Genomic DNA, 11,627 nt, shown 5'->3' with positions numbered 1-11,627 from the left:
AATTAGAAACTAATATGAAGAGCAAAAGAGTCAATTGTGAGTTACAGTGTAACGAAACTGGATTTAGGAATCCTGGCGACTGTGCCAATTTGTTGCAAATGGACAATTCAAACTGCTTAAAGAACCACTGTCAAAGGTATCAGCAGAAGTGGTTTTATTGAAATATGATGCTGTAAAATGTGGCTTAACAAAGTTCGGTCTCAAGGTTCTCTCTATTACTGTGCTGCTCAAAGGATATAGATTCAAATGTACCAAGACAATATCCATGTTACCAAGATAAAATCTTAGAGCACTATATTATGAGCTTATGTGCAATATCAGTCACTTACCAAAAAGCTGTAATTGTTTAGAAATCTCTCTGCCTTGAGGAGCCATCTTGAGAAGAGTCCCATTTCAATGGAGTCCCCTCCATGCTGCCAGCTGCTTAGTAGGGAGAGCTCGAAGAAGGCTCCCTTAGACTGTTATATTTATGGAATAAAGGGCTTGGCATGAAGTCAAATCACATGTGATGGATAAAGTGTGTATGAGAATCCTTGTACCCACAACTTTCTTTGTTCCCTGATGAATGAGAATTGAAAATGATGTGTGCTGTTCATGGCTTAATTGTGTGATCAGTGCTGTACGCTTATATGCACTGAAGCTCATTTTGTAGCTCAGTTCCTCTGTGGAATTCAGAGAACAGATCAGAACTAGAGAAGTCCTTGGATCACAGATCTCTGGCCTTTACCTCTTTTGGAGCCTGTACCAAACAACCCCTAGTTTGATTTAGGAGCAAAATACATCCATCATGCCTTCAGATACTCTGGTCTGCAGGGGATCCTCTTAAAATGCAGAAAGACCCAAGCCCGGGCACAACACTCATAGATAAATCTTGCTGCAAAGAAGTTATCAGTTTATTTACAAATATTTGTTTAACCCCTTGTGACTTTGCTCAATGACAAGCTTTCTAGTTTCTTAAAACTACTCCAAGAACTTCATTTTGAAGAAAGCTTATTTTGCAGTATAACCTGTCAGAAGGGAACTTTGTTTATTTTTATTCTTGTTCTCTTTAAATCTTTTGGGGTTCATCACCTCTGTCCTTTCAGGAAATGTCTCTCTATAAAGTGCTATTGCTTTTTTTGAAATGTGCAGCCCATAGCTTTGATACAATGAATTGTAGAAAAGCTCAGTTTTGACTAGGCCTGTGAGGAGTTTAGCCATGGTCAGCCCCTAAACTAACCACCTCAAGTAGAAATTTCTAAGAACTTCCTCAGGAAACATACAAGACATTGCTGCCTTCACTGAGGCGTAGCGACCTGGTTCAGGGACGGCACGGTGGCCAACCCCAGGCCACTCGGGCCATAAGCTCACAGACACCAATGTGGTGGACGGCAAATGGCGTTTATTAACGGGTTGCATGGGGTTATAAAACTTGGGTTTGCCGTGTCACTTCCATCTGCTTACGTTATAAACTAGGTGTTGCTGGCTAATTAAGGGGGGTTAAACAACCCTAACTGTTGAGGGAGGGGTTCTGTCTACCCGTACAACGCGATATCTTCCGCTCGCCTGTCCCTAATCTCCCACAAGACATAAGCTGAAGGCCTTCAATTTTTCTCAGTACACTGGTATTTGAAACTGAATTTAAGCAAAAGTGTTCATGGGACTCTCTCTCCTCCTACACATTCTAATCCTACCATAACAGAGAGAATTTCCTGCCTGCCTGAGTCACATGTTATCATTACTGCTGTTGCCTTTGTTGTCTAATTAGAAAGACAATATGCTATTGTCCAGTAATTACAAACACTGAACCCACAAAGTGCTGCAGTGGTTGTATTGTATACACTTGTTTTTCATCCTGTTATATGCACGTCGTCCTACTATTTCAAAGAAGATAAAAAGAGATCAAATAAATATTTCCTCTAATCTATCCCTTATCCCTGAGGCACTTGAGCTATTGGATTGTGTGGAACACTATCATCAGCCTTCATATCAACTTTTGACAATATACTGAGAAAGAAAAACCCTTTCATCATTTGTATGTGGTCCTGAAAAGAGTGCTAAATGGTTTGTCATTGAAGGTGTTTGAAATTCCACACACAACATTTTCTCTGTGCTTTTAAATTGTATTATTTTAGCAACTAAGTGGCTCACATAGCATGTTGTACAAGGAATGATGACCTAATCATAGAATCACAGAAAGATTTAAGTTAGAATAGACCTTAAATATCATCCAGTTCCAATCCCTCTGCCGTGGGCAGGAACGTCTTCCACTGGACCAGGTTGCTCGGAGCCATTTGACATTGGCTTGTACACTGCCAGGGATGAGGCATCCACAGTTTCTCTGGGAAGCCTGATCCTGTGTCTCCCCGCTCTCACAGTAGGGGATTTCTTTCTAATTTCTTTCTAATCTAAACCCCCCCTCTTTCCGTTTGAAGCCACTCCCCCTCATCCTATCGCTACACAGTCATGTAAATTGTCTCTCTTCAGCTTTCTTGTAGGCTCCCTTCAGGTACTGGAAGATGGTAGTAAAGTGACCCCCAGGCCTTCTCTTCTCCAGGCTGAACAATTCCAATTCCCTTAGCTTTTTCTTGTAGGGGATGTGATCCATCCATCTAATCATCTAGTACTCTGGAATTTGTAGGCACCTTTCAAATCCTTAAATGTCTGTCTAGATAGTAGCTTTTCAGAAGAAAGGACATGCTATTGTTTTCCTTATTCACATTTTGTATTGTCTCTGTAATGTGCTCTGAACAAGAGTAAGAAAGGAGCTGACCTTTGTATGTCCAAGTTTATAACTATCTGGATCAATGTTATTGGATGGTAGCTTCACTGTTGCATTCTAATATACAATACAGACTTTGTATATAACTTTAACTAGCTTGTTACAAGTTCTTGAGGATATATAGGACAAATGAGTTTTCAGGAGCAAATGTTCTCATCCTATTTTTGATTCTATATTGGGTATCATTATGCTCACAATGTCCCAGGGAAACAAATTAGGAACAGTGGCATAGGCAATACAGCAGAGCAGAAAGTCAAAGCACGAGCATTAAAAACTACTCCTTCTATGAAACAATTAATGCTTTCCATGTAAGTGAAATGAACAAATGACCCTCCCCCAAAAATGATTCCTGAAAAATGGGTCAAAAATGAAATGCAACAATGAAGTAAATTTGGCTGCAGGACTTCTGGTTAGCACTTCTCAGCTGAAATGACCAGATATACTATAGAATGGTTGAAAATAAACTATGCAGACTTAAAAATGCTGAACATCTGTGCAGATCCATGTTTTGGAATGTTATGAGTAGACATTATCGCAAAACCTTAGCACTGAATGCTTGAAGATGCAAATATACTCAAATCCAACACAGTTAGGCATTTACTCTTTGTCTAGTTAACTTGAAGAGGCACTATTTTTTGAATCTGTCCTGTGCTAATCCTAAGGAAAATTTGTGATTAAGATATGAAGCTGTCACAAGCACAGTTTTGGAATTTAGAAAAATCAGTGTGAGTCCAAACTGAGGTATACCAGCAGAACTGGATAGAAGCCTGAAAGATCAGGAAAAAAAAATCGAATTTATTTGCCTGTCTGTTTTTAAATACTGTCTTTTCATCTGTAGTACATTTATTAACTAATATATAAATATCTGTATACATATATGATATAAGCACATCTTAAAAATCCATACTTTTTATTTTTTCCTTTTCATTCAAAACAGAAATTTGCCAAAGGAGGACTGTCTGAGACATAAACTAACTGTTGCTCATTACAGAAAGGGAATGATTAACATGACATTACATCCTTAAGGGAAGTCTTAACTCAGGCAGCCATGCAGGGAGGTAGAATTGCAAGACAGAGATCTTGTCCTTTGCTACTGGGTAAGGCTGGGTTATCGATTCCCCCCATATATTCCTAATAAAACATGCCTCTTCTCTTCACATGCTGGAGTAAATAGAACTGTAACATTTGACTCTCCCCTGAGATGAAAGCTCAATAGGTACTACTGCAGGTATTTCATTCTGAAAGAATTGAAAAAAGCCTGAACAACCCCGACTTTTTTGAGACGTGATTCTTACTCCTTATTGCACAGATGTGGCTTACCTTTTACTAGCAAAATAAATAAGTAAAGCCATACAGTTATAGAAAATATTCCCTGAAGGACAGAACTGTGTATGCAAGTCTGTTGCGTAGATGAGGATTGCAAATTGCCTCTGTTGGAATGGGAGTTGCCTCTCTGTCAGCTTCTGAAGCCAATATAGAGACAACACTTGGTGTTTGTGAAAAGGAGTACCTTTCCTCAAGCAGTTTTCAGAGCTTGAGAAGCCACGCCTAACAAAATCTCCCATCCACATTGTGAGTCAAGTAAGTAGTAATATTAAATGCATTTTCAGTACTAATTGGAGCTCTGTGGTTTTTTTCCTATAATTTGTGATTTTTCTCTTCATCTCACACTGGAAAGATAAATCAACATTTTAAAATTGTCTGCAAGAAAGGTTACAAGAAAAAGTTATTCTGGAAGTCCTGAGAAGACCTCTTCCTGACACATTTAATTACCTGCTTTGCTTTTATCTGTCTTTACAAAATACAATTAGATGAAATACATGCAATCAAAGTGACTGAATTAAAATACTTTTTTTAAAAAAAATTACTGTTCTTATCCGGTTGAAACAAATATATTGCCATTTAAAAAATATTTCCTTCTTCCAAATCTACAGATGAAAAAACTTCTGATGAAACATTTTGATTTCAAATTGCCCTATATGTATATATAATCCATATCTGTACTTATACCTGCAGATATACTTTAGCTATGTGGTCTATATCTATTTGGAATAATAGGTATTTTACATGCACTTGAATTTAGGTGATGCCATTTGGAGGAAAAAAGGCTCAGCCAGTAAACCTTTACTGAGTACATTTGACATACCTTTCCCTCACCCCTCATCAACTGCACTTCTGAGCCGTAGCAGACACTGAAAAAAGTAGGGGCTAAAGGGCAAAACACTTCAACCCAGCAACATTTTACCTTGCTCTGTGGTTTTTACCACAGGTTAAATCCTGAAGGCTAATTAAAGTAATTCGTATCTATCAGATATCCTTAGTGGCAAGAGCTTCCTTTGAAGGCCCTCTCCATTGTCTATGGATCTAATCTAGTTTAGCTGTTTTCTGTAGTTGTTTGTTGTGAATGTCCTAGTCTTTCAACATTATTTAATAGCCAGGCAGTGCCATGCCATTAAAACTGCCTTTGTTTGTTTGTGTGGCAGGTGTGATCCATAGACATTTAAGAGTTCAAGAGCAGTTGTCACATGTTCTCTGGGAAACATTAGATTGTTCTCTTTAAGGACAGCACTTACAAAACAGTGCTTGCTAGGCTACTGTAGAAAGGTAATCAAACTTTTCAGTGTTTTGTGCTTTTTAGATCTATTTCTCATATCAACTGGTTTTTTATTGCTGGAGATCTGATTTTTTTCCAGCTGTCATTCATCTAATTCACAGCAGTGGTCACCCAAATTGCTGTAGTCAATATGAGAGCCAAATTACTTTACCTGTCTACATTCTGCTTTTGTCTTCATTGTAAATATCATTCAACCCTAAGAATATTGTCTCTGCAGGTACAGAAGTGAGTAGGAATGCCAACAGAAATTAAATGACATTTTATCACTTTTGAGATAGCATATGATTTGTTTTAAGAGGTGATTGTATTTTCTACACGTATTTCATCAACTGGCATCTCTATTGCTTCCTGATCCAGCTTCCTCTGAAGTCAATGGCAATTTTTCAAAGACTTCACACAGAGCTGGACTAGGCTTAATATGATTGATAGAAAGATATTAATGAAACACAATAAATTTAACAATTAGGTTGGCAGGCTTATTGCCTCAGTAGAACTTAGATGTTTAAGGAGGTAATAAGTAGCTGATAGATGACAGTATTGACCTCCTGTTCTGGAACCCTGTTCCTGGCACTGTGCATTTGATCCAGAAGGTGCCATGTTCAGTGCTCTGCCTCTTGAGTAGGATTATAGCTGTTTACTTCCAGACTCTTTGCATATGTAAGTCACGGAGAAAAGAGATTGGATGTTTCTTTCTTACTGTAATTCTCACAGTTACCATTTTTTAAAAATCAAGAAATATCCAGAGAAATCAAATGAGGTGAGATGTACAGACTGAACAGATTACATACAAAGAGGAACTGTCTCAGTCACTTGTAAATATTCTGTGTTCTGGATATGCCACTCGTCAGCCCTTGCCCTCTTTCATATGGAATCAATTACTCTCACTTGACTCAGGACAATGACAAGAGAGTTACCAGGTAATGAATCACCAAACTTTTGTTTCAGCAGTGACAAGAACTTTTAGAAACTCACTTTATCTCTTAGATAGCTGACAGACTAGGAAAATGTGGCCATGACTTCTTAAAATCACATTGTAAAAAAAAAATCCTCAATGCATATTTGTTGATGTTAGTTTAAAAATAACTTGAGAGCAGGTGTTCATAAAACTTGGTGCATGAATGCTTTCAAAAAGTAATCATCCAAAACATCCAAAGAGTCTTTCATGAATTTGTGTAGCTGTTGAAACAAATATTCACTGAAAAAATATTTTTGGTATTAGCTCAGCTCTTGCCTGAACTTCAGAGATGGCTTGTGAAGAAAAATGTTAAAAGAAATAATCTAAAAAGAAAATTTCCCTTTAATAGACACACCTTTGAAACATTACTTTTGAGTGAAGTATAAATATATTCAGAAGTAAAAATATCTTTCTGATAGTGTTGTGTTTTTAAGGATCTCTTATAAATGTGTGGCAGTGCCGGTAAATTTTGCTGCATGACTTTTTTTGCTATTTGTCCAATGTGGAAGTGGATCATTCCACTTATTTCAACAACAATAGGAAGTTGCCTGATATTCTGCATGAATAAAAATGATGGGTTTAATTTTCTTTTAGGACTAAGAAGACTACAGGTCAGGAAATGGGAACCTTTCAATCCAGAATATTGTTTCTTCAACTCTTGCACAACTGAACACCTTTAAAACTTGAATGCTTTACTACACAGGACAAAAATCCCTGGCTAAAACTCATAGCCAGACAAGAGAGTAGAAAAAGACCCACAGAATAACTCCAGAATGTCAAAATACTAGTTTTGAAATTAGATGCTCAGTTTCTAGAAAATATTTATCCAGATAAAAAGTGGATTTATGGAAAAGCAGTTAGAGAATTCACTGATAGTCATTGGCAAGAAAAAAGACGATAGTTTCACATATTAGTATTAAAAATTCCTATGAAATTTCAAATCATTACTCAATTAATTGGCACCTTAATTCACTACTTATTGTCCAAAGAACTCAAGTAATCAATCATTTATATGAAAATCTTGTTTAATGGAGCTAGAGTTTTAGCAACAACTGTTTTTAAGACTGTCATTACTATACAACTCAGATAAGTATTTTTCTTGCCTGGTGAGGGTGTCTGATGTCATAAAGCTACCTTTATGACAAAAAGACCAAAATTATTTGATTTGTGAGATTTCATGCTTGGGTGGTTTTTCAGTTTTGCTCTTTGTTTTGGGTTTGGTTTTTTTGTTGTTGTTGTTTTGGTTTGGTTTTTATTTGAACATGGACAACACAAAACTCCTTAAACTTTCAGTGTTTAAAAATACATACTTTTGAAAAAACAAGGTATTCATTTCAACAGAATTTGATTAATAGTGAGTTACCAGTTACATAAAGCAGTCTGAATAAGTTGCAAAACCAAATAGATTTATTTCAAAAAGATAGCATTTGAGACATTTCTTTTACATAAAAATTTATTTCCAGTTTTTTTAGAGAGGTTATTCCTGGAGAATAGCAGTTTACTGATTTTCTTTTTAAACCAGGTGCCCACTTCAGCTTTAGTCTGGGCTTATTAACTCATAAAAAATACACCATGGTGGTAAAATAAGTTATATGTCATCCCGAGAGAAAAAGAACTAGAAGGAATAAGGACACATAGAGTAATAAACCCTGTTATTTAGCCTTACTGAGCAAAGAAGAGGGCAAAATTCCCAGCAGATGTTAAAACCAGTGTGGCTAATCTCAGTCCAGTTATTCCATGCTGATTTATACCAGCTGGGGTTCAGAAGGTGAATGCCTAAAGTGCAGATGTGAACTACATAAGCTACTCTGACCTTTGAGGATGCTTCTCTCTTGGAGTTAATAAAGTGTTCCTGAGGCACCTTGATTATATTCATATTTATCTCTTGCCATTTACATGAATGAGGTTGTCATGACAGCTGTTCTTCACTTACCTAGCTAATAATAGTAGTTTCTGGAGTTTTTCGCAGTAGTCTTTTTCTCTCAATATGTGCATATCTATGGTGACTTTTCAGATATAACCAGCCTCAGAAACGTGTCTTCAAATCTATGCTGAATATTCCAAAGGTCATCGCTAAGCTGACATGTACAGATTTATGCATTGTAATTCTTCTTTTGCACTTACTGCACATAATAGTTGTGAAGTATTGTATTGATTTTTATAATTTTAATGTGGTTATTTTCAGAATCTTTCTAGTCCCTCTTACCTTATTTGACCAGTTAAATGGCCAAATTAGACATCTTTTCTCTTAGTTCATCCAATCAAAGTATGCTCCTCCATTTGGCATATTTTAGAATTGCTTTCTGTGCTTTCATTTCTAACCTAGAGAATATCCTCTCAAGGGCAAGCGAGCCTTAAAATTGCATTGCTACTTGCACATTTCAAGGCCTTTCCCTTAGCACTACAGCATTGTTATTCAAGTTTTGCCGTTGGCTTAGCTGTGTCCATAAGCTGAAATTTATTTTGTGTACTTTATTGTCTATGGACTTAGCTATATTAAAATTGGAAGGGTGATATTCACTATTATTGTATGAGTAGTTATTACAGTATAAGCCTGTCTGAAAATCACAGCAAAATCTTTTGGATCCTTTCTGAAGAAGACATACTGTATCAAATATAAACAGCTGCTGCCATTACATAAGGTAGAATTCAGTTTGCAGGAGCTGTTGAGCTTTGGAGCATAACCCAGTTACCAGAAGGAGTCAGGAATTGTTCCACTAGGAACAGTTATCTAAACTATATGGGAGGTAACAGGGATTTTTGTCCTGGAACATTTTAAATTCTTTTGCTTTTGAAGGAAACAGTTACTTACCTAGAATTTGCAATCATTCCAAGGCACTTACCTGTCCAAAGCTATACAGCTATGGACTGTGTCCCATGGTCATTGAAAAAATAATAAACCACTGGTGCTATTACATATACCACAAAAACTTGGAATAAACTCAGTATCATGTGAAAAGACCTCAGGGGCTATCTCACTGACTCTGGTTTCTAATTATGCAGCTTCTTTTTGAATTCAGTAGGGGTATTGACCACCTGGAACTGAGCTGTGATCTTGAATTCAGCCTTTGATTCATTTCTTATGTTCTTATTGAAAAACATATGGCGTTTATACACAGTTCCACCCCCCCCCCCCAACCCCCCCCCCCCCCCCCCCCCCACCCCCCCGCCCCCGCCACTGAAAGGCAGCAAACAGCAACACACAGGTTGAGCCAGAGTCCAGGTGTGTGCAGAGACCTGGGGACCTGGGGCCCTTTTGCTCGTTCCTGTCGTCTGTGACAGGACATAAACAATGTGCTGGTCTTATTTTCTTTAAGATGGAGGTTTGGTCTGCATTGGTACTGAGTGGGGACAACCTGTCTAGGAAGAAAAGGGGACGAGCTCTGTTTGCATCACAAATCCCATGACTGTTAGTGTAAACTCATTTTCTGGCTGGTGGTGGAAGAGTACGCCTACCTTTTACATTTCCTATGGTGAGGTTTTTGCCACGGCCCCTCTGCTTCCTTGGGGCTTTTTAGTGCACTTGTTCCAGTCCAGCGCAAGCTTTACCTCCCGCACAACAGCTGCAGGGTCCCCACAGTTTTGCTGCTGCAGCCTAACCTGCACAGCTAATTTGACAATCCTGTGGCATGGCTTCTCCTGTAATTGCCTTATGGGGCCTTTTAACAATGGCTGTAATACATGCCTCGCTGTTTGAAAAATAGACATGGTGGCAGTTACCACAGGTGAGCGCAACAAATACTGGCACAGTTAAAAAGAATCAGTTTAAGGAGGGCTGTGGAACTGTGCATTAGGGCTGCACAATTTGACATTTTGCCCATAGAGATCTGTTTCAGAGATTTTCAATTATTTTCTTAGTGAATTTATGACTTTTGAAAAACCTCATGCTGATGGCCACAGAGATGGAAATCCTTTATTCATAAGACAAATAGCGGCAGTACCAGCTTTCTAACACTAATACGCCTCAAGTGCAACTCTGTCCTAGAGAAGTGATTGCAGCCTTTGCATTCTGTCATGACTTTGCTAGCAGATTAGTGGGCATGCTGATAAGAGCTAGATGAGGGTTTTAATTAGGTGAATACGTATTCAGTGTGGGTAAGATTTAGGTAATCTTAGCTGCTTTCATACAGTGCGCTACAGCCATCATATGATAGAAATTTCTGGTCAATATGGACTTGAATAAAAAGATAAACAGTAACTTACACCTGAAGGTGCTGCCCCTTGTGTTTTGGAAAGTCTCTTGTGAGTGTCCCAAGACAGGGGTGATGCTTGTGACTTTGAGAGAGTTGAGTTCTGTACCAAAGGGCTGGACATAAAATCAGGAAGAGGTGAATAAAGGGGAAGCGTGACATGTCAAATGCTTATTACTTCTGTTTTAGCATTTCCATTAACAAGATTTCTGGGGTAAAAAATGCAGAATCTGTAAAGAACTTGAAATTCAGTTTGTCTGATCTTTACCTGGGTGTTATGACAGCTTCAATAACACATGGTATGTGGTACATTCTATGGAGAAAAAGGTTCAAATACACATGGAGCAATAAGCAGAACTTTAGATAGTGTGTGTTTCTCTACATATATATACACACATATATATGTGTGTACATGGATATAGTTTGCTTAGTTTTCCCTTACACATCATCCAAGAAGTTCCTATTCAAAAGCTCCTTAGAGAAATTTGTTACTCCTCACTGTGGATGCAGGGAGGCGCTTCTACTCCTGGTGGCACTAACAGCAGAGTTTCATTGTATCTTTTTCTCTGAATTTTCTGCCCACTTGAATTCCCACAGTACAGATAAGCACCTAAATCACCTTTAAATCTTTAAATAATGAGGCTGCAGATATAGTTACCAAGCTCTGAAAGCAAAAATCTTTCTGTTGAATCCTGTCAAAGGAAGTGCCAGAAATTTTTAGCAGCAGACACTCCCTACCTTGCACTGTCTTCCGGTCAGATTCCAGTTGGATAGATGCCATTATTATGGTGGCACAGAGGTCCTCAACTCACAACTCCTAGGTTACATGCAGCTTTTTCAAGAGTCCCTTTTGAAGCTATATGAATATTTTTTCTGTTGTGTGGTATAATACTCATCATATTAAAAACAAACAAGCAAGCAAACAAACAACCCCTGTATATGTTAAGTTTTGCCACTGTAAAAAATCCAAACAGTGACAACAACAAGACATGTGAAAATTTAATAAAATAAAAACCACTTAATCTGAACCCAGTGTACACAATCAAAATCAGCTACAGTCAACAGTGGCACTGCTGACCTTGACCAGAGTGTTAGCCATATTTAAAT

The sequence above is a fragment of the Hirundo rustica genome, chromosome 6, assembly GCF_015227805.2.
Source record: "Hirundo rustica isolate bHirRus1 chromosome 6, bHirRus1.pri.v3, whole genome shotgun sequence".
In the NCBI taxonomy this organism is placed as follows: domain Eukaryota; kingdom Metazoa; phylum Chordata; class Aves; order Passeriformes; family Hirundinidae; genus Hirundo; species Hirundo rustica.
Note: the sequence above shows the minus strand (reverse complement) of the source record.